Genomic DNA, 15,597 nt, shown 5'->3' with positions numbered 1-15,597 from the left:
TTATTTAGGTTTTTACATTTTTAAATAGATTAGACCATAAATGTTGACCAATACTGTCTTCGACCATACCAGGTTGAATGCACCCGATCTCGTCCGATCTCGGAAGTTAAGCAACGTCGGGATTGGTTAGTACTTGGATGGGTGACCGCCTAGGAACACCAATTGTCGTAGGCAAAATATGATTTATTTAAGTTTTTACATTTTTAAATAGATTAGACCAAAAAATGTTGACCAATACTGGCTACGAACATACCAGGTTGAATGCACCCGATCTCGTCCGATCTCGGAAGTTAAGCAACGTCCGGATTGGTTAGTACTTGGATGGGTGACCGCCTTGGAATACCAATTGTCGTAGCCAAAATATGATTTATTTAAGTTTTTCATTTTTAAATAGATTAGACCTAAAAATGTTGACCAATACTGGCTACGACCATACCAGGTTGAATGCACCCGATCTCGTCCGATCTCGGAAGTTAAGCAACGTCGGGATTGGTTAGTACTTGGATGGGTGACCGCCTAGGAATACCAATTGTCGTAGGCATAATATCATTTATTTAGGTTTTTACATTTTTAAATAGATTAGACCATAAATGTTGACCAATACTGTCTACGACCATACCAGGTTGAATGCACCCGATCTCGTCCGATCTCGGAAGTTAAGCAACGTCGGGATTGGTTAGTACTTGGATGGGTGACCGCCTAGGAACACCAATTGTCGTAGGCAAAATATGATTTATTTAAGTTTTTACATTTTTAAATAGATTAGACCAAAAAATGTTGACCAATACTGGCTACGAACATACCAGGTTGAATGCACCCGATCTCGTCCGATCTCGGAAGTTAAGCAACGTCCGGATTGGTTAGTACTTGGATGGGTGACCGCCTTGGAATACCAATTGTCGTAGCCAAAATATGATTTATTTAAGTTTTTCATTTTTAAATAGATTAGACCTAAAAATGTTGACCAATACTGGCTACGACCATACCAGGTTGAATGCACCCGATCTCGTCCGATCTCGGAAGTTAAGCAACGTCGGGATTGGTTAGTACTTGGATGGGTGACCGCCTAGGAATACCAATTGTCGTAGGCACAATATGATTTATTTAAGTTTTTACATTTTTAAATAGATTAGACCATAAATGTTGACCAATACTGTCTACGACCATACCAGGTTGAATGCACCCGATCTCGTCCGATCTCGGAAGTTAAGCAACGTCGGGATTAGTTAGTACTTGGATGGGTGACCGCCTAGGAATACCAATTGTCGTAGGCAAAATATGATTTATTTAAGTTTTTACTTTTTTAAATAGATTAGACGTAAAATGTTGAGAAACACTGCTTATGACCATACCAGGTTGAATGCACCCGATCTCGTCCGATCTCGGAAGTTAAGCAACGTCGGGATTGGTTAGTACTTGTATGGGTGACCGCATAGGAATTCCAATTGTCATAGGCAAAATATGATTTATAAAATATATTTAAATGTTAACATTTTTGAAGATTTTAGACCAAAAAATGTTGACCAATACTGTCTACGACCATACCAGGTTGAATGCACCCGATCTCGTCCGATCTCGGAAGTTAAGCAACGTCGGGATTGGTTAGTACTTGGATGGGTGACCGCCTAGGAATACCAATTGTCGTAGGCAAAATATGATTTATTTAAGTTTTTACTTTTTTAAATAGATTAGACGTAAAATGTTGATAAACACTGCTTATGACCATACCAGGTTGAATGCACCCGATCTCGTCCGATCTCGGAAGTTAAGCAACGTCGGGATTGGTTAGTACTTGTATGGGTGACCGCATAGGAATTCCAATTGTCATAGGCAAAATATGATTTATAAAATATATTTAAATGTTAACATTTTTGAAGATTTTAGACCAAAAAATGTTGACCAATACTGTCTACGACCATACCAGGTTGAATGCGCCCGATCTCGTGCGATCTCGGAAGTTAAGCAACGTCGGGATTGGTTAGTACTTGGATGGGTGACCGCCTAGGAATACCAATTGTCGTAGGCAAAATATGATTTATTTAAGTTTTTACTTTTTTAAATAGATTAGACGTAAAATGTTGAGAAATACTGCTTACGACCATACCAGTTTGCATGCACCCGATCTCGTCCGATCTCGGAAGTTAAGCAACGTCGGGATTGGTTAGTACTTGGATGGGTGACCGCATAGGAATTCCAATTGTCATAGGCAAAATATGATTTATAAAATATATTTAAATGTTAACATTTTTGAAGATTTTAGACCAAAAAATGTTGACCACTACTGTCTACGACCATACCAGGTTGAATGCACCCGATCTCGTCCGATCTCGGAAGTTAAGCAACGTCGGGATTGGTTAGTACTTGGATGGGTGACCGCCTAGCAATACCAATTGTCATAGGCAAAATATGATTTATTTAAGTTTTTAAATTTTTAAATAGATTAGACCAAAAAATGTTGACCAATACTGGCTACGAACATACCAGATTGAATGCACCCGATCTCGTCCGATCTCGGAAGTTAAGCAACGTCGGGATTGGTTAGTACTTGGATGGGTGACCGCCTAGGAATACCAATTGTCGTAGGCAAAATATAATTTATTTAAGTTTTTACATTTTTAAATAGATTAGACCAAAAAATGTTGACCAATACTGGCTACGAACATACCAGATTGAAAGCACCCGATCTCGTCCGATCTCGGAAGTTAAGCAACGTCCAATACTGGCTACGAACATACCAGATTGAATGCACCCGATCTCGTCCGATCTCGGAAGTTAAGCAACGTCGGGATTGGTTAGTACTTGGATGGGTGACCGCCTAGGAATACCAATTGTCGTAGGCAAAATATAATTTATTTAAGTTTTTACATTTTTAAATAGATTAGACCAAAAAATGTTGACCAATACTGGCTACGAACATACCAGATTGAAAGCACCCGATCTCGTCCGATCTCGGAAGTTAAGCAACGTCGGGATTGGTTAGTACTTGGATGGGTGACCGCCTAGGAATGCCAATTGTCGTAGGCAAAATATGATTTATTTAAGTTTTTACATTTTTAAATAGATTAGACCAAAAAATGTTGACCAATACTGGCTACGACCATACCAGGTTGAATGCACCCGATCTCGTCCGATCTCGGAAGTTAAGCAACGTCGGGATTGGTTAGTACTTGGATGGGTGACCGCCTAGGAATACCAATTGTCGTAGGCACAATATGATTTATTTAAGTTTTTACATTTTTAAATAGATTAGACCATAAATGTTGACCAATACTGTCTACGATCATACCAGGTTGAATGCACCCGATCTCATCCGATCTCGGAAGTTAAGCAACGTCGGGATTGGTTAGTACTTGGATAGGTGACCGCCTTGGAATACCAATTGTCGTAGGCAAAATATGATTTATTTAAGTTTTTACATTTTTAAATAGATTAGACCAAAAAATGTTGACCAATACTGGCTACGACCATACCAGGTTGAATGCACCCCATCTCGTCCGATCTCGGAAGTTAAGCCACTTCGGGATTGGTTAGTACTTGGATGGGTGACCGCCTAGGAATACCAATTGTCGTAGGCACAATATGATTTATTTAAGTTTTTACATTTTTAAATAGATTAGACCATAAATGTTGACCAATACTGTCTACGACCATACCAGGTTGAATGCACCCGATCTCGTCCGATCTCGGAAGTTAAGCAACGTCGGGATTGGTTAGTACTTGGATGGGTGACCGCCTAGGAATACCAATTGTCGTAGGCACAATATGATTTATTTAAGTTTTTACATTTTTAAATAGATTAGACCATAAATGTTGACCAATACTGACTACGACCATACCAGGTTGAATGCACCCGATCTCGTCCGATCTCGGAAGTTAAGCAACGTCGGGATTGGTTGGTACTTGGATGAGTGACCGCCTAGGAATACCAATTTTCATAGGCAAAATATGATTTTTAAAATATATTTAATGTTAACATTTTTAAAGATTTTAGACCAAAAAATGTTGATCAATACTGTCTACGACCATACCAGGTTGAATGCAACCGATCTCGTCCGATCTCGGAAGTTAAGCAACGTCGGGATTGGTTAGTACTTGGATATGTGACCGCCTAGGAATACCAATTGTCGTAGGCAATATATGATTTATTTAAGTTTTTACATTTTTAAATAGATTAGACCATAAATGTTGACCAATACTGTCTGCGACCATACCAGGTTGAATGCACCCGATCTCGTCCGATCTCGGAAGTTAAGCAACGTCGGGATTGGTTAGTACTTGGATGGGTGACCGCCTAGGAATACCAATTGTCGTAGGCAAAATATAATTTATTTAATTTTTACATTTTTAAATAGATTAGACCAAAAAATGTTGACCAATACTGGCTAGGAACATACCAGATTGAATTCACCCGATCTCGTCCGATCTCGGAAGTTAAGCAACGTCGGGATTGGTTAGTACTTGGATGGGTGACCGCCTAGGAATACCAATTGTCGTAGGCAAAATATGATTTATTTAAGTTTTTACATTTTTAAATAGATTAGACCAAAAAATGTTGACCAATACTGGATACGACCATACCAGGTTGAATGCACCCGATCTCGTCCGATCTCGGAAGTTAAGCAACGTCGAGATTGGTTAGTACTTGGATGGGTGACCGCCTAGGAATACCAATTGTCGTAGGCACAATATGATTTATTTAAGTTTTTACATTTTTAAATAGATTAGACCATAAATGTTGACCAATACTGTCTACGACCATACCAGGTTGAATGCACCCGATCTCGTCCGATCTCGGAAGTTAAGCAACGTCGGGATTGGTTAGTACTTGGATGGGTGACCGCCTAGGAATACCAATTGTCGTAGGCAAAATATGATTTATTTAAGTTTTTACATTTTTAAATAGATTAGACCAAAAAATGTTGACCAATACTGGCTACGACCATACCAGGTTGAATGCACCCCATCTCGTCCGATCTCGGAAGTTAAGCCACCTCGGGATTGGTTAGTACTTGGATGGGTGACCGCCTAGGAATACCAATTGTCGTAGGCACAATATGATTTATTTAAGTTTTTACATTTTTAAATAGATTAGACCATAAATGTTGACCAATACTGTCTACGACCATACCAGGTTGAATGCAACCGATCTCGTCCGATCTCGGAAGTTAAGCAACGTCGGGATTGGTTAGTACTTGGATGGGTGACCGCCTAGGAATACCAATTGTCGTAGGCAAAATATGATTTATTTAAGTTTTTACATTTTTAAATAGATTAGACCAAAAAATGTTGACCAATACTGGATACGACCATACCAGGTTGAATGCACCCGATCTCGTCCGATCTCGGAAGTTAAGCAACGTCGAGATTGGTTAGTACTTGGATGGGTGACCGCCTAGGAATACCAATTGTCGTAGGCACAATATGATTTATTTAAGTTTTTACATTTTTAAATAGATTAGACCATAAATGTTGACCAATACTGTCTACGACCATACCAGGTTGAATGCACCCGTTCTCGTCCGATCTCGGAAGTTAAGCAACGTCGGGATTGGTTAGTACTTGGATGGGTGACCGCCTAGGAATACCAATTGTCGTAGGCAAAATATGATTTATTTAAGTTTTTACATTTTTAAATAGATTAGACCAAAAAATGTTGACCAATACTGGCTACGACCATACCAGGTTGAATGCACCCCATCTCGTCCGATCTCGGAAGTTAAGCCACCTCGGGATTGGTTAGTACTTGGATGGGTGACCGCCTAGGAATACCAATTGTCGTAGGCACAATATGATTTATTTAAGTTTTTACATTTTTAAATAGATTAGACCATAAATGTTGACCAATACTGTCTACGACCATACCAGGTTGAATGCACCCGATCTCGTCCGATCTCGGAAGTTAAGCAACGTCGGGATTGGTTAGTACTTGGATGGGTGACCGCCTAGGAATACCAATTGTCGTAGGCACAATATGATTTATTTAAGTTTTTACATTTTTAAATAGATTAGACCAAAAAATGTTGACCAATACTGACTACGACCATACCAGGTTGAATGCACCCGATCTCGTCCGATCTCGGAAGTTAAGCAACGTCGGGATTGGTTGGTACTTGGATGGTTGACCGCCTAGGAATACCAATTTTCATAGGCAAAATATGATTTTTAAAATATATTTAATGTTAACATTTTTAAAGATTTTAGACCAAAAAATGTTGATCAATACTGTCTACGACCATACCAGGTTGAATGCAACCGATCTCGTCCGATCTCGGAAGTTAAGCAACGTCGGGATTGGTTAGTACTTGGATATGTGACCGCCTAGGAATACCAATTGTCGTAGGCAATATATGATTTATTTAAGTTTTTACATTTTTAAATAGATTAGACCAAAAAATGTTGAGCAATACTGCCTACGACCATACCATATTGAATGCACCCGATCTCGTCCGTTCTCGGAAGTTAAGCAACGTCGGGATTGGTTATTACTTGGATGGGTGACCGCCTAGGAATACCAATTGTCGTAGGCAAAATATGATTTATTTAAGTTTTAATTTTTTTAAATATATTTAAATGTTAACTTTTTTAAAGATTGTAGACCAAAAAATGTTGACCAATACTGTCTACGACCATACCAGGTTGAAAGCACCCGATCTCGTCCGATCTCGGAAGTTAAGCAACGTCGGGATTGTTTAGTACTTGGATGGGTGACCGCCTAGCAATACCAATTGTCGTAGGCACAATATGATTTATTTAAGTTTTTACAGTTTTAAATAGATTAGACCATAAATGTTGACCAATACTTTCTACGACCATACCAGGTTGAATGCACCCGATCTCGTCCGATCTCGGACGTTAAGCAACGTCGGGATTGGTTAGTACTTGGATGGGTGACCGCTTAGGAATACCAATTGTCGTAGACACAATATGATTTATTTATGTTTTTACATTTTTAAATAGATTAGACCAAAAAATGTTGACCAATACTGGCTACGACCATACGAGGTTGAATGCACCCGATCTCGTCCGATCTCGGAAGTTAAGCAACGTCGGGATTGGTTAGTACTTGGATGGGTGACCGCCTAGGAATACCAATTGTCGTAGACAAAATATGATTTATTTAAGTTTTTACATTTTTAAATAGATTAGACCAAAAAATGTTGACCAATACTGGCTACGACCATACCAGGTTGAATGCACCCGATCTCGTTCGATCTCGGAAGTTAAGCAACGTCGGGATTGATTAGTACTTGGATGGGTGACCGCCTAGGAATACCAATTGTCGTAGGCACAATATGATTTATTTAAGTTTTTACATTTTTAAATAGATTAGACCATAAATGTTGACCAATACTGTCTACGACCATACCAGGTTGAATGCACCCGATCTCGTCCGATCTCGGAAGTTAAGCAACGTCGGGATTGGTTAGTACTTGGATGGGTGACCGCCTAGGAATACCAATTGTCGTAGGCAAAATATGATTTATTTAAGTTTTTACATTTTTAAATAGATTAGACCAAAAAATGTTGACCAATTCTGGCTACGACCATACCAGGTTGAATGCACCCCATCTCGTCCGATCTCGGAAGTTAAGCCACCTCGGGATTGGTTAGTACTTGGATGGGTGACCGCCTAGGAATACCAATTGTCGTAGGCACAATATGATTTATTTAAGTTTTTACATTTTTAAATAGATTAGACCATAAATGTTGACCAATACTGTCTACGACCATACCAGGTTGAATTCACCCGATCTCGTCCGATCTCGGAAGTTAAGCAACGTCGGGATTGGTTAGTACTTGGATGGGTGACCGCCTAGGAATACCAATTGTCGTAGGCACAATATGATTTATTTAAGTTTTTACATTTTTAAATAGATTAGACCAAAAAATGTTGACCAATACTGGCTACGACCATACCAGGTTGAATGCACCCGATCTCGTTCGATCTCGGAAGTTAAGCAACGTCGGGATTGATTAGTACTTGGATGGGTGACCGCCTAGGAATACCAATTGTCATAGGCAAAATATGATTTATTTAAGTTTTTACATTTTTAAATAGATTAGACCAAAAAATGTTGACCAATTCTGGCTACGACCATACCAGGTTGAATGCACCCGATCTCGTCCGATCTCGGAAGTTAAGCAACGTCGGGATTGGTTAGTGCTTGGATGGGTGACCGCCTAGGAATACCAATTGTCGTAGGCACAATATGATTTACTTAAGTTTTTACATTTTTAAATAGATTAGACCATAACTGTTGACCAATACTGTCTACGACCATACCAGGTTGAATGCACCCGATCTCGTGCGATCTCGTGCGATCTCGGAAGTTAAGCAACGTCGGGATTGGTTAGTACTTGGATGGGTGACCGCCTAGGAATACCAATTGTCGTAGGCAAAATATGATTTATTTAAGTTTTTACTTTTTTAAATAGATTAGACGTAAAATGTTGAGAAATACTGCTTACGACCATACCAGTTTGAATGCACCCGATCTCGTCCGATCTCGGAAGTTAAGCAACGTCGGGATTGGTTAGTACTTGGATGGGTGACCGCATAGGAATTCCAATTGTCATAGGCAAAATATGATTTATAAAATATATTTAAATGTTAACATTTTTGAAGATTTTAGACCAAAAAATGTTGACCACTACTGTCTACGACCATACCAGGTTGAATGCACCCGATCTCGTCCGATCTCGGAAGTTAAGCAACGTCGGGATTGGTTAGTACTTGGATGGGTGACCGCCTAGCAATACCAATTGTCATAGGCAAAATATGATTTATTTAAGTTTTTACATTTTTAAATAGATTAGACCAAAAAATGTTGACCAATACTGGCTACGAACATACCAGATTGAATGCACCCGATCTCGTCCGATCTCGGAAGTTAAGCAACGTCGGGATTGGTTAGTACTTGCATGGGTGACCGCCTAGGAATACCAATTGTCGTAGGCATAATATCATTTATTTAAGTTTTACATTTTTAAATAGATTAGACCATAAATGTTGACGAATACTGTCTACGACCATACCAGGTTGAATGCACCCGATCTCGTCCGATCTCGGAAGTTGAGCAACGTCGGGATTGGTTAGTACTTGGATGGGTGACCGCCTAGGAATACCAATTGTCGTAGGCAAAATATGATTTATTTAAGTTTTTACATTTTTAAATAGATTAGACCAAAAAATGTTGACCAATACTGGCTACGAAAATACAAGATTGAATGCACCCGATCTCGGAAGTTAAGCAACGTCGGGATTGGTTAGTACTTGGATGGGTGACCGCCTAGGAATACCAATTGTCGTAGGCAAAATATGATTTATTTAAGTTTTTACTTTTTTAAATAGATTAGACGTAAAATGTTGAGAAATACTGTCTACGACCATACCAGGTTGAATGCACCCGATCTCGTCCGATCTCGGAAGTTAAGCAACGTCGGGATTGGTTAGTACTTGGATGGGTGACCGCATAGGAATTCCAATTGTCATAGACAAAATATGATTTATAAAATATATTTAAATGTTAACATTTTTGAAGACTTTAGACCAAAAAATGTTGACCAATACTGTCTACGACCATACCAGGTTGAATGCACCCGATCTCGTCCGATCTCGGAAGTTAAGCAACGTCGGGATTGGTTAGTACTTGGATGGGTGACCGCATAGGAATTCCAATTGTCATAGGCAAAATATGATTTATAAAATATATTTAAATGTTAACATTTTTGAAGATTTTAGACCAAAAAATGTTGACCAATACTGTCTACGACCATACCAGGTTGAATGTACCCGATCTCGTCCGATCTCGGAAGTTAAGCAATGTCGGGATTGGTTAGTACTTGGATGGGTGACCGCCTAGGAATACCAATTGTCGTAGGCAAAATATGATTTATTTAAGTTTTTACATTTTTAAATAGATTAGACCAAAAAATGTTGACCAATACTGGCTACGACCATACCAGGTTGAATGCACCCGATCTCGGAAGTTAAGCAACGTCGGGATTGGTTAGTACTTGGATGGGTGACCGCCTAGGAATACCAATTGTCGTAGGCACAATATGATTTATTTAAGTTTTTACATTTTTAAATAGATTAGACCATAAATGTTGACCAATACTGTCTACGACCATACCAGGTTGAATGCACCCGATCTCGTCCGATCTCGGAAGTTAAGCAACGTCGGGATTGGTTAGTACTTGGATGGGTGACCGCCTAGGAATACCAATTGTCGTAGGCACAATATCATTTATTTAAGTTTTTACATTTTTAAATAGATTAGACCATAAATGTTGACCAATACTGTCTACGACCATACCAGGTTGAATGCACCCGATCTCGGAAGTTAAGCAATGTCGGGATTGGTTAGTGCTTGGATGGGTGACCGCCTAGGAATACCAATTGTCGTAGGCACAATATCATTTATTTAAGTTTTTACATTTTTAAATAGATTAGACCATAAATGTTGACCAATACTGACTACGACCATACCAGGTTGAATGCACCCGATCTCGTCCGATCTCGGAAGTTAAGCAACGTCGGGATTGGTTAGTACTTGGATGGGTGACCGCCTAGGAATACCAATTGTCGTAGGCATAATATCATTTATTTAAGTTTTTACATTTTTAAATAGATTAGACCAAAAAATGTTGATCAATACTGTCTACGACCATACCAGGTTGAATGCAACCGATCTCGTCCAATTTCGGAAGTTAAGCAACGTCGGGATTGGTTAGTACTTGGATATGTGACCGCCTAGGAATACCAATTGTCGTAGGCAATATATGATTTATTTAAGTTTTTACATTTTTAAATAGATTAGACCAAAAAATGTTGAGCAATACTGCCTACGACCATACCATATTGAATGCACCCGATCTCGTCCGTTCTCGGAAGTTAAGCAACGTCGGGATTGGTTAGTACTTGGATGGGTGACCGCCTAGGAATACCAATTGTCGTAGGCACAATATCATTTATTTAAGTTTTTACATTTTTAAATAGATTAGACCATAAATGTTGACCAATACTGTCTACGACCATACCAGGTTGAATGCACCCGATCTCGGAAGTTAAGCAATGTCGGGATTGGTTAGTGCTTGGATGGGTGACCGCCTAGGAATACCAATTGTCGTAGGCAAAATAGGATTTATTTAAGTTTTTATTTTTTTAAATATATTTAAATGTTAACTTTTTTAAAGATTGTAGACCAAAAAATGTTGACCAATACAGTCTACGACCATACCAGGTTGAAAGCACCCGATCTCGTCCGATCTCGGAAGTTAAGCAACGTCGGGATTGTTTAGTACTTGGATGGGTGACCGCCTAGCAATACCAATTGTCGTAGGCACAATAAGATTTATTTAAGTTTTTACAGTTTTAAATAGATTAGACCATAAATGTTGACCAATACTTTCTACGACCATACCAGGTTGAATGCACCCGATCTCGTCCGATCTCGGACGTTAAGCAACGTCGGGATTGGTTAGTACTTGGATGGGTGACCGCTTAGGAATACCAATTGTCGTAGACAAAATATGATTTATTTAAGTTTTTACATTTTTAAATAGATTAGACCAAAAAATGTTGACCAATACTGGCTACGACCATACCAGGTTGAATGCACCCGATCTCGTTCGATCTCGGAAGGTAAGCAACGTCGGGATTGATTAGTACTTGGATGGGTGACCGCCTAGGAATACCAATTGTCATAGGCAAAATATGATTTATTTAAGTTTTTACATTTTTAAATAGATTAGACCAAAAAATGTTGACCAATACTGGCTACGACCATACCAGGTTGAATGCACCCGATGTCGTCCGATCTCGGAAGTTAAGCAACGTCGGGATTGGTTAGTACTTGGATGGGTGACCGCCTAGGAATACCAATTGTCGTAGGCAAAATATGATTTATTTAAGTTTTTACTTTTTTAAATAGATTAGACGTAAAATGTTGAGAAATACTCCTTACGACCATACCAGTTTGAATGCACCCGATCTCGTCCGATCTCGGAAGTTAAGCAACGTCGGGATTGGTTAGTACTTGGATGGGTGACCGCATAGGAATTCCAATTGTCATAGGCAAAATATGATTTATAAAATATATTTAAATGTTAACATTTTTTGAAGATTTTAGACCAAAAAATGTTGACCACTACTGTCTACGACCATACCAGGTTGAATGCACCCGATCTCGTCCGATCTCGGAAGTTAAGCAACGTCGGGATTGGTTAGTACTTGGATGGGTGACCGCCTAGCAATACCAATTGTCATAGGCAAAATATGATTTATTTAAGTTTTTACATTTTTAAATAGATTAGACCAAAAAATGTTGACCAATACTGGCTACGAACATACCAGATTGAATGCACCCGATCTCGTCCGATCTCGGAAGTTAAGCAACGTCGGGATTGGTTAGTACTTGGATGGGTGACCGCCTAGGAATACCAATTGTCGTAGGCATAATATCATTTATTTAAGTTTTTACATTTTTAAATAGATTAGACCATAAATGTTGACGAATACTGTCTACGACCATACCAGGTTGAATGCACCCGATCTCGTCCGATCTCGGAAGTTGAGCAACGTCGGGATTGGTTAGTACTTGGATGGGTGACCGCCTAGGAATACCAATTGTCGTAGGCAAAATATGATTTATTTAAGTTTTTACATTTTTAAATAGATTAGACCAAAAAATGTTGACCAATACTGGCTACGAAAATACAAGATTGAATGCACCCGATCTCGTCCGATCTCGGAAGTTAAGCAACGTCGGGATTGGTTAGTACTTGGATGGGTGACCGCCTAGGAATACCAATTGTCGTAGGCAAAATATGATTTATTTAAGTTTTTACATTTTTAAATAGATTAGACCAAAAAATGTTGACCAATACTGGCTACGACCATACCAGGTTGAATGCACCTGATCTCGTCCGATCTCGGAAGTTAAGCAACGTCGGGATTGGTTAGTACTTGGATGGGTGACCGCCTAGGAATACCAATTGTCGTAGGCACAATATGATTTATTTAAGTTTTTACATTTTTAAATAGATTAGACCATAAATGTTGACCAATACTGTCTACGACCATACCAGGTTGAATGCACCCGATCTCGTCCGATCTCGGAAGTTAAGCAACGTCGGGATTGGTTAGTACTTGGATGGGTGACCGCCTAGGAATACCAATTGTCGTAGGCAAAATATGATTTATTTAAGTTTTTACTTTTTTAAATAGATTAGACGTAAAATGTTGAGAAATACTGTCTACGACCATACCAGGTTGAATGCACCCGATCTCGTCCGATCTCGGAAGTTAAGCAACGTCGGGATTGGTTAGTACTTGGATGGGTGACCGCATAGGAATTCCAATTGTCATAGACAAAATATGATTTATAAAATATTTTTAAATGTTAACATTTTTGAAGATTTAGACCAAAAAATGTTGACCAATACTGTCTACGACCATACCAGGTTGAATGCACCCGATCTCGTCCGATCTCGGAAGTTAAGCAACGTCGGGATTGGTTAGTACTTGGATGGGTGACCGCATAGGAATTCCAATTGTCATAGGCAAAATATGATTTATAAAATATATTTAAATGTTAACATTTTTGAAGATTTTAGACCAAAAAATGTTGACCAATACTGTCTACGACCATACCAGGTTGAATGCACCCGATCTCGTCCGATCTCGGAAGTTAAGCAATGTCGGGATTGGTTAGTACTTGAATGGGTGACTGCCTAGGAATACCAATTGTCGTAGTCAAAATATGATTTATTTAAGTTTTTACATTTTTAAATAGATTAGACCAAAAAATGTTGACCAATACTGGCTACGACCATACCAGGTTGAATGCACCCGATCTCGGAAGTTAAGCAACGTCGGGATTGGTTAGTACTTGGATGGGTGACCGCCTAGGAATACCAATTGTCGTAGGCACAATATGATTTATTTAAGTTTTTACATTTTTAAATAGATTAGACCATAAATGTTGACCAATACTGTCTACGACCATACCAGGTTGAATGCACCCGATCTCGTCCGATCTCGGAAGTTAAGCAACGTCGGGATTGGTTAGTACTTGGATGGGTGACCGCCTAGGAATACCAATTGTCGTAGGCAAAATATGATTTATTTAAGTTTTTACATTTTTAAATAGATTAGACCAAAAAATGTTGACCAATACTGGCTACGACCATACCAGGTTGAATGCACCCGATCTCGGAAGTTAAGCAACGTCGGGATTGGTTAGTACTTGGATGGGTGACCGCCTAGGAATACCAATTGTCGTAGGCACAATATCATTTATTTAGGTTTTTACATTTTTAAATAGATTAGACCATAAATGTTGACCAATACTGTCTACGACCATACCAGGTTGAATGCACCCGATCTCGTCCGATCTCGGAAGTTAAGCAACGTCGGGATTGGTTAGTACTTGGATGGGTGACCGCCTAGGAATACCAATTGTCGTAGGCATAATATCATTTATTTAGGTTTTTACATTTTTAAATAGATTAGACCATAAATGTTGACCAATACTGTCTACGACCATACCAGGTTGAATGCACCCGATCTCGTCCGATCTCGGAAGTTAAGCAACGTCGGGATTGGTTAGTACTTGGATGGGTGACCGCCTAGGAACACCAATTGTCGTAGGCAAAATATGATTTATTTAAGTTTTTACATTTTTAAATAGATTAGACCAAAAAATGTTGACCAATACTGGCTACGAACATACCAGGTTGAATGCACCCGATCTCGTCCGATCTCGGAAGTTAAGCAACGTCCGGATTGGTTAGTACTTGGATGGGTGACCGCCTTGGAATACCAATTGTCGTAGCCAAAATATGATTTATTTAAGTTTTTCATTTTTAAATAGATTAGACCTAAAAATGTTGACCAATACTGGCTACGACCATACCAGGTTGAATGCACCCGATCTCGTCCGATCTCGGAAGTTAAGCAACGTCGGGATTGGTTAGTACTTGGATGGGTGACCGCCTAGGAATACCAATTGTCGTAGGCACAATATGATTTATTTAAGTTTTTACATTTTTAAATAGATTAGACCATAAATGTTGACCAATACTGTCTACGACCATACCAGGTTGAATGCACCCGATCTCGTCCGATCTCGGAAGTTAAGCAACGTCGGGATTAGTTAGTACTTGGATGGGTGACCGCCTAGGAATACCAATTGTCGTAGGCAAAATATGATTTATTTAAGTTTTTACTTTTTTAAATAGATTAGACGTAAAATGTTGAGAAACACTGCTTATGACCATACCAGGTTGAATGCACCCGATCTCGTCCGATCTCGGAAGTTAAGCAACGTCGGGATTGGTTAGTACTTGTATGGGTGACCGCATAGGAATTCCAATTGTCATAGGCAAAATATGATTTATAAAATATATTTAAATGTTAACATTTTTGAAGATTTTAGACCAAAAAATGTTGACCAATACTGTCTACGACCATACCAGGTTGAATGCACCCGATCTCGTCCGATCTCGGAAGTTAAGCAACGTCGGGATTGGTTAGTACTTGGATGGGTGACCGCCTAGGAATACCAATTGTCGTAGGCAAAATATGATTTA

At 39.2% G+C, this 15,597-nt stretch overlaps 42 non-coding genes and 41 pseudogenes across 42 annotated transcripts; all 83 read left to right on the top strand.

Annotated features, from left to right (window-relative positions):
- Window positions 1-55: 55 nt before the first annotated feature.
- Window positions 56-174, top strand: LOC146152547 (5S ribosomal RNA). Its single transcript, XR_014496888.1, has one exon. It is a non-coding gene; the product is annotated as a 5S ribosomal RNA (ribosomal RNA).
- Window positions 175-239: 65 nt separating this feature from the next.
- LOC146152546 (5S ribosomal RNA) lies at window positions 240-358 on the top strand (annotated as a pseudogene).
- A 64-nt stretch (window positions 359-422) lies between these two features.
- LOC146152545 (5S ribosomal RNA) lies at window positions 423-541 on the top strand. Its single transcript, XR_014496242.1, has one exon. It is a non-coding gene; the product is annotated as a 5S ribosomal RNA (ribosomal RNA).
- Window positions 542-605: 64 nt separating this feature from the next.
- Window positions 606-724, top strand: LOC146152544 (5S ribosomal RNA). Its single transcript, XR_014495435.1, has one exon. It is a non-coding gene; the product is annotated as a 5S ribosomal RNA (ribosomal RNA).
- A 65-nt stretch (window positions 725-789) lies between these two features.
- On the top strand, window positions 790-908 carry LOC146152543 (5S ribosomal RNA; annotated as a pseudogene).
- Window positions 909-972: 64 nt separating this feature from the next.
- Window positions 973-1,091, top strand: LOC146152542 (5S ribosomal RNA). Its single transcript, XR_014496241.1, has one exon. It is a non-coding gene; the product is annotated as a 5S ribosomal RNA (ribosomal RNA).
- A 64-nt stretch (window positions 1,092-1,155) lies between these two features.
- Window positions 1,156-1,274, top strand: LOC146152541 (5S ribosomal RNA). Its single transcript, XR_014497062.1, has one exon. It is a non-coding gene; the product is annotated as a 5S ribosomal RNA (ribosomal RNA).
- A 64-nt stretch (window positions 1,275-1,338) lies between these two features.
- Window positions 1,339-1,457, top strand: LOC146152540 (5S ribosomal RNA). The gene has a single exon (XR_014497685.1). It is a non-coding gene; the product is annotated as a 5S ribosomal RNA (ribosomal RNA).
- Window positions 1,458-1,531: 74 nt separating this feature from the next.
- Window positions 1,532-1,650, top strand: LOC146152539 (5S ribosomal RNA). Its single transcript, XR_014498602.1, has one exon. It is a non-coding gene; the product is annotated as a 5S ribosomal RNA (ribosomal RNA).
- A 64-nt stretch (window positions 1,651-1,714) lies between these two features.
- On the top strand, window positions 1,715-1,833 carry LOC146152538 (5S ribosomal RNA). Its single transcript, XR_014497684.1, has one exon. It is a non-coding gene; the product is annotated as a 5S ribosomal RNA (ribosomal RNA).
- A 74-nt stretch (window positions 1,834-1,907) lies between these two features.
- On the top strand, window positions 1,908-2,026 carry LOC146152537 (5S ribosomal RNA). Its single transcript, XR_014497130.1, has one exon. It is a non-coding gene; the product is annotated as a 5S ribosomal RNA (ribosomal RNA).
- A 64-nt stretch (window positions 2,027-2,090) lies between these two features.
- Window positions 2,091-2,209, top strand: LOC146152536 (5S ribosomal RNA; annotated as a pseudogene).
- A 74-nt stretch (window positions 2,210-2,283) lies between these two features.
- On the top strand, window positions 2,284-2,402 carry LOC146152535 (5S ribosomal RNA; annotated as a pseudogene).
- Window positions 2,403-2,467: 65 nt separating this feature from the next.
- Window positions 2,468-2,586, top strand: LOC146152534 (5S ribosomal RNA; annotated as a pseudogene).
- A 135-nt stretch (window positions 2,587-2,721) lies between these two features.
- LOC146152533 (5S ribosomal RNA) lies at window positions 2,722-2,840 on the top strand (annotated as a pseudogene).
- Window positions 2,841-2,905: 65 nt separating this feature from the next.
- LOC146152532 (5S ribosomal RNA) lies at window positions 2,906-3,024 on the top strand (annotated as a pseudogene).
- A 65-nt stretch (window positions 3,025-3,089) lies between these two features.
- LOC146152531 (5S ribosomal RNA) lies at window positions 3,090-3,208 on the top strand. The gene has a single exon (XR_014496240.1). It is a non-coding gene; the product is annotated as a 5S ribosomal RNA (ribosomal RNA).
- Window positions 3,209-3,272: 64 nt separating this feature from the next.
- LOC146152530 (5S ribosomal RNA) lies at window positions 3,273-3,391 on the top strand. Its single transcript, XR_014497409.1, has one exon. It is a non-coding gene; the product is annotated as a 5S ribosomal RNA (ribosomal RNA).
- A 65-nt stretch (window positions 3,392-3,456) lies between these two features.
- LOC146152529 (5S ribosomal RNA) lies at window positions 3,457-3,575 on the top strand (annotated as a pseudogene).
- Window positions 3,576-3,639: 64 nt separating this feature from the next.
- Window positions 3,640-3,758, top strand: LOC146152528 (5S ribosomal RNA). The gene has a single exon (XR_014498601.1). It is a non-coding gene; the product is annotated as a 5S ribosomal RNA (ribosomal RNA).
- A 64-nt stretch (window positions 3,759-3,822) lies between these two features.
- LOC146152527 (5S ribosomal RNA) lies at window positions 3,823-3,941 on the top strand (annotated as a pseudogene).
- Window positions 3,942-4,014: 73 nt separating this feature from the next.
- LOC146152526 (5S ribosomal RNA) lies at window positions 4,015-4,133 on the top strand (annotated as a pseudogene).
- A 64-nt stretch (window positions 4,134-4,197) lies between these two features.
- On the top strand, window positions 4,198-4,316 carry LOC146152525 (5S ribosomal RNA). The gene has a single exon (XR_014495869.1). It is a non-coding gene; the product is annotated as a 5S ribosomal RNA (ribosomal RNA).
- Window positions 4,317-4,380: 64 nt separating this feature from the next.
- On the top strand, window positions 4,381-4,499 carry LOC146152524 (5S ribosomal RNA; annotated as a pseudogene).
- Window positions 4,500-4,564: 65 nt separating this feature from the next.
- LOC146152523 (5S ribosomal RNA) lies at window positions 4,565-4,683 on the top strand (annotated as a pseudogene).
- A 64-nt stretch (window positions 4,684-4,747) lies between these two features.
- Window positions 4,748-4,866, top strand: LOC146152522 (5S ribosomal RNA). Its single transcript, XR_014498600.1, has one exon. It is a non-coding gene; the product is annotated as a 5S ribosomal RNA (ribosomal RNA).
- A 65-nt stretch (window positions 4,867-4,931) lies between these two features.
- Window positions 4,932-5,050, top strand: LOC146152521 (5S ribosomal RNA; annotated as a pseudogene).
- A 64-nt stretch (window positions 5,051-5,114) lies between these two features.
- LOC146152520 (5S ribosomal RNA) lies at window positions 5,115-5,233 on the top strand. Its single transcript, XR_014496925.1, has one exon. It is a non-coding gene; the product is annotated as a 5S ribosomal RNA (ribosomal RNA).
- Window positions 5,234-5,298: 65 nt separating this feature from the next.
- LOC146152519 (5S ribosomal RNA) lies at window positions 5,299-5,417 on the top strand (annotated as a pseudogene).
- Window positions 5,418-5,481: 64 nt separating this feature from the next.
- LOC146152518 (5S ribosomal RNA) lies at window positions 5,482-5,600 on the top strand. The gene has a single exon (XR_014497120.1). It is a non-coding gene; the product is annotated as a 5S ribosomal RNA (ribosomal RNA).
- A 65-nt stretch (window positions 5,601-5,665) lies between these two features.
- LOC146152517 (5S ribosomal RNA) lies at window positions 5,666-5,784 on the top strand (annotated as a pseudogene).
- A 64-nt stretch (window positions 5,785-5,848) lies between these two features.
- On the top strand, window positions 5,849-5,967 carry LOC146152516 (5S ribosomal RNA). The gene has a single exon (XR_014498599.1). It is a non-coding gene; the product is annotated as a 5S ribosomal RNA (ribosomal RNA).
- Window positions 5,968-6,032: 65 nt separating this feature from the next.
- LOC146152515 (5S ribosomal RNA) lies at window positions 6,033-6,151 on the top strand (annotated as a pseudogene).
- Window positions 6,152-6,224: 73 nt separating this feature from the next.
- Window positions 6,225-6,343, top strand: LOC146152514 (5S ribosomal RNA; annotated as a pseudogene).
- A 65-nt stretch (window positions 6,344-6,408) lies between these two features.
- Window positions 6,409-6,527, top strand: LOC146152513 (5S ribosomal RNA; annotated as a pseudogene).
- A 91-nt stretch (window positions 6,528-6,618) lies between these two features.
- LOC146152512 (5S ribosomal RNA) lies at window positions 6,619-6,737 on the top strand (annotated as a pseudogene).
- A 64-nt stretch (window positions 6,738-6,801) lies between these two features.
- On the top strand, window positions 6,802-6,920 carry LOC146152511 (5S ribosomal RNA). Its single transcript, XR_014497208.1, has one exon. It is a non-coding gene; the product is annotated as a 5S ribosomal RNA (ribosomal RNA).
- Window positions 6,921-6,985: 65 nt separating this feature from the next.
- LOC146152510 (5S ribosomal RNA) lies at window positions 6,986-7,104 on the top strand (annotated as a pseudogene).
- A 65-nt stretch (window positions 7,105-7,169) lies between these two features.
- LOC146152509 (5S ribosomal RNA) lies at window positions 7,170-7,288 on the top strand. The gene has a single exon (XR_014497450.1). It is a non-coding gene; the product is annotated as a 5S ribosomal RNA (ribosomal RNA).
- Window positions 7,289-7,352: 64 nt separating this feature from the next.
- Window positions 7,353-7,471, top strand: LOC146152508 (5S ribosomal RNA). Its single transcript, XR_014498598.1, has one exon. It is a non-coding gene; the product is annotated as a 5S ribosomal RNA (ribosomal RNA).
- A 65-nt stretch (window positions 7,472-7,536) lies between these two features.
- Window positions 7,537-7,655, top strand: LOC146152507 (5S ribosomal RNA; annotated as a pseudogene).
- A 64-nt stretch (window positions 7,656-7,719) lies between these two features.
- On the top strand, window positions 7,720-7,838 carry LOC146152506 (5S ribosomal RNA). Its single transcript, XR_014495844.1, has one exon. It is a non-coding gene; the product is annotated as a 5S ribosomal RNA (ribosomal RNA).
- A 65-nt stretch (window positions 7,839-7,903) lies between these two features.
- LOC146152505 (5S ribosomal RNA) lies at window positions 7,904-8,022 on the top strand (annotated as a pseudogene).
- Window positions 8,023-8,087: 65 nt separating this feature from the next.
- LOC146152504 (5S ribosomal RNA) lies at window positions 8,088-8,206 on the top strand. The gene has a single exon (XR_014498344.1). It is a non-coding gene; the product is annotated as a 5S ribosomal RNA (ribosomal RNA).
- A 64-nt stretch (window positions 8,207-8,270) lies between these two features.
- On the top strand, window positions 8,271-8,399 carry LOC146152503 (5S ribosomal RNA; annotated as a pseudogene).
- Window positions 8,400-8,463: 64 nt separating this feature from the next.
- LOC146152502 (5S ribosomal RNA) lies at window positions 8,464-8,582 on the top strand (annotated as a pseudogene).
- Window positions 8,583-8,656: 74 nt separating this feature from the next.
- Window positions 8,657-8,775, top strand: LOC146152501 (5S ribosomal RNA; annotated as a pseudogene).
- Window positions 8,776-8,840: 65 nt separating this feature from the next.
- Window positions 8,841-8,959, top strand: LOC146152500 (5S ribosomal RNA; annotated as a pseudogene).
- A 63-nt stretch (window positions 8,960-9,022) lies between these two features.
- LOC146152499 (5S ribosomal RNA) lies at window positions 9,023-9,141 on the top strand. The gene has a single exon (XR_014497274.1). It is a non-coding gene; the product is annotated as a 5S ribosomal RNA (ribosomal RNA).
- A 238-nt stretch (window positions 9,142-9,379) lies between these two features.
- Window positions 9,380-9,498, top strand: LOC146152498 (5S ribosomal RNA). Its single transcript, XR_014497203.1, has one exon. It is a non-coding gene; the product is annotated as a 5S ribosomal RNA (ribosomal RNA).
- A 74-nt stretch (window positions 9,499-9,572) lies between these two features.
- On the top strand, window positions 9,573-9,691 carry LOC146152497 (5S ribosomal RNA). Its single transcript, XR_014497699.1, has one exon. It is a non-coding gene; the product is annotated as a 5S ribosomal RNA (ribosomal RNA).
- A 74-nt stretch (window positions 9,692-9,765) lies between these two features.
- LOC146152496 (5S ribosomal RNA) lies at window positions 9,766-9,884 on the top strand. Its single transcript, XR_014497081.1, has one exon. It is a non-coding gene; the product is annotated as a 5S ribosomal RNA (ribosomal RNA).
- A 65-nt stretch (window positions 9,885-9,949) lies between these two features.
- LOC146152495 (5S ribosomal RNA) lies at window positions 9,950-10,058 on the top strand (annotated as a pseudogene).
- A 64-nt stretch (window positions 10,059-10,122) lies between these two features.
- On the top strand, window positions 10,123-10,241 carry LOC146152494 (5S ribosomal RNA). The gene has a single exon (XR_014498597.1). It is a non-coding gene; the product is annotated as a 5S ribosomal RNA (ribosomal RNA).
- A 64-nt stretch (window positions 10,242-10,305) lies between these two features.
- Window positions 10,306-10,414, top strand: LOC146152493 (5S ribosomal RNA; annotated as a pseudogene).
- A 64-nt stretch (window positions 10,415-10,478) lies between these two features.
- LOC146152492 (5S ribosomal RNA) lies at window positions 10,479-10,597 on the top strand. The gene has a single exon (XR_014495787.1). It is a non-coding gene; the product is annotated as a 5S ribosomal RNA (ribosomal RNA).
- Window positions 10,598-10,662: 65 nt separating this feature from the next.
- LOC146152491 (5S ribosomal RNA) lies at window positions 10,663-10,781 on the top strand (annotated as a pseudogene).
- A 65-nt stretch (window positions 10,782-10,846) lies between these two features.
- LOC146152490 (5S ribosomal RNA) lies at window positions 10,847-10,965 on the top strand. Its single transcript, XR_014496542.1, has one exon. It is a non-coding gene; the product is annotated as a 5S ribosomal RNA (ribosomal RNA).
- Window positions 10,966-11,029: 64 nt separating this feature from the next.
- Window positions 11,030-11,138, top strand: LOC146152489 (5S ribosomal RNA; annotated as a pseudogene).
- Window positions 11,139-11,229: 91 nt separating this feature from the next.
- Window positions 11,230-11,348, top strand: LOC146152488 (5S ribosomal RNA; annotated as a pseudogene).
- Window positions 11,349-11,412: 64 nt separating this feature from the next.
- LOC146152487 (5S ribosomal RNA) lies at window positions 11,413-11,531 on the top strand. Its single transcript, XR_014497207.1, has one exon. It is a non-coding gene; the product is annotated as a 5S ribosomal RNA (ribosomal RNA).
- Window positions 11,532-11,596: 65 nt separating this feature from the next.
- LOC146152486 (5S ribosomal RNA) lies at window positions 11,597-11,715 on the top strand (annotated as a pseudogene).
- A 65-nt stretch (window positions 11,716-11,780) lies between these two features.
- LOC146152485 (5S ribosomal RNA) lies at window positions 11,781-11,899 on the top strand (annotated as a pseudogene).
- A 64-nt stretch (window positions 11,900-11,963) lies between these two features.
- Window positions 11,964-12,082, top strand: LOC146152484 (5S ribosomal RNA; annotated as a pseudogene).
- A 75-nt stretch (window positions 12,083-12,157) lies between these two features.
- Window positions 12,158-12,276, top strand: LOC146152483 (5S ribosomal RNA; annotated as a pseudogene).
- A 65-nt stretch (window positions 12,277-12,341) lies between these two features.
- LOC146152482 (5S ribosomal RNA) lies at window positions 12,342-12,460 on the top strand (annotated as a pseudogene).
- A 64-nt stretch (window positions 12,461-12,524) lies between these two features.
- On the top strand, window positions 12,525-12,643 carry LOC146152481 (5S ribosomal RNA). The gene has a single exon (XR_014497273.1). It is a non-coding gene; the product is annotated as a 5S ribosomal RNA (ribosomal RNA).
- Window positions 12,644-12,708: 65 nt separating this feature from the next.
- On the top strand, window positions 12,709-12,827 carry LOC146152480 (5S ribosomal RNA; annotated as a pseudogene).
- A 65-nt stretch (window positions 12,828-12,892) lies between these two features.
- Window positions 12,893-13,011, top strand: LOC146152479 (5S ribosomal RNA). The gene has a single exon (XR_014497432.1). It is a non-coding gene; the product is annotated as a 5S ribosomal RNA (ribosomal RNA).
- Window positions 13,012-13,075: 64 nt separating this feature from the next.
- Window positions 13,076-13,194, top strand: LOC146152478 (5S ribosomal RNA). Its single transcript, XR_014498596.1, has one exon. It is a non-coding gene; the product is annotated as a 5S ribosomal RNA (ribosomal RNA).
- Window positions 13,195-13,258: 64 nt separating this feature from the next.
- Window positions 13,259-13,377, top strand: LOC146152477 (5S ribosomal RNA). The gene has a single exon (XR_014497202.1). It is a non-coding gene; the product is annotated as a 5S ribosomal RNA (ribosomal RNA).
- A 73-nt stretch (window positions 13,378-13,450) lies between these two features.
- Window positions 13,451-13,569, top strand: LOC146152476 (5S ribosomal RNA). The gene has a single exon (XR_014497698.1). It is a non-coding gene; the product is annotated as a 5S ribosomal RNA (ribosomal RNA).
- Window positions 13,570-13,643: 74 nt separating this feature from the next.
- LOC146152475 (5S ribosomal RNA) lies at window positions 13,644-13,762 on the top strand (annotated as a pseudogene).
- Window positions 13,763-13,827: 65 nt separating this feature from the next.
- LOC146152474 (5S ribosomal RNA) lies at window positions 13,828-13,936 on the top strand (annotated as a pseudogene).
- A 64-nt stretch (window positions 13,937-14,000) lies between these two features.
- On the top strand, window positions 14,001-14,119 carry LOC146152473 (5S ribosomal RNA). Its single transcript, XR_014498595.1, has one exon. It is a non-coding gene; the product is annotated as a 5S ribosomal RNA (ribosomal RNA).
- Window positions 14,120-14,184: 65 nt separating this feature from the next.
- On the top strand, window positions 14,185-14,293 carry LOC146152472 (5S ribosomal RNA; annotated as a pseudogene).
- Window positions 14,294-14,357: 64 nt separating this feature from the next.
- LOC146152471 (5S ribosomal RNA) lies at window positions 14,358-14,476 on the top strand. The gene has a single exon (XR_014498593.1). It is a non-coding gene; the product is annotated as a 5S ribosomal RNA (ribosomal RNA).
- Window positions 14,477-14,540: 64 nt separating this feature from the next.
- Window positions 14,541-14,659, top strand: LOC146152470 (5S ribosomal RNA). Its single transcript, XR_014495434.1, has one exon. It is a non-coding gene; the product is annotated as a 5S ribosomal RNA (ribosomal RNA).
- Window positions 14,660-14,724: 65 nt separating this feature from the next.
- On the top strand, window positions 14,725-14,843 carry LOC146152469 (5S ribosomal RNA; annotated as a pseudogene).
- A 64-nt stretch (window positions 14,844-14,907) lies between these two features.
- LOC146152468 (5S ribosomal RNA) lies at window positions 14,908-15,026 on the top strand. The gene has a single exon (XR_014496239.1). It is a non-coding gene; the product is annotated as a 5S ribosomal RNA (ribosomal RNA).
- Window positions 15,027-15,090: 64 nt separating this feature from the next.
- On the top strand, window positions 15,091-15,209 carry LOC146152467 (5S ribosomal RNA). The gene has a single exon (XR_014497061.1). It is a non-coding gene; the product is annotated as a 5S ribosomal RNA (ribosomal RNA).
- Window positions 15,210-15,273: 64 nt separating this feature from the next.
- LOC146152466 (5S ribosomal RNA) lies at window positions 15,274-15,392 on the top strand. The gene has a single exon (XR_014497682.1). It is a non-coding gene; the product is annotated as a 5S ribosomal RNA (ribosomal RNA).
- A 74-nt stretch (window positions 15,393-15,466) lies between these two features.
- On the top strand, window positions 15,467-15,585 carry LOC146152465 (5S ribosomal RNA). Its single transcript, XR_014498592.1, has one exon. It is a non-coding gene; the product is annotated as a 5S ribosomal RNA (ribosomal RNA).
- Window positions 15,586-15,597: the final 12 nt, after the last annotated feature.

Source organism: Ascidiella aspersa, chromosome 4 (assembly GCF_963924565.1).
Source record: "Ascidiella aspersa chromosome 4, kaAscAspe10.2, whole genome shotgun sequence".
NCBI classification, from domain to species: domain Eukaryota; kingdom Metazoa; phylum Chordata; class Ascidiacea; order Phlebobranchia; family Ascidiidae; genus Ascidiella; species Ascidiella aspersa.
This window is presented reverse-complemented; position numbering and strand designations above follow the sequence as displayed.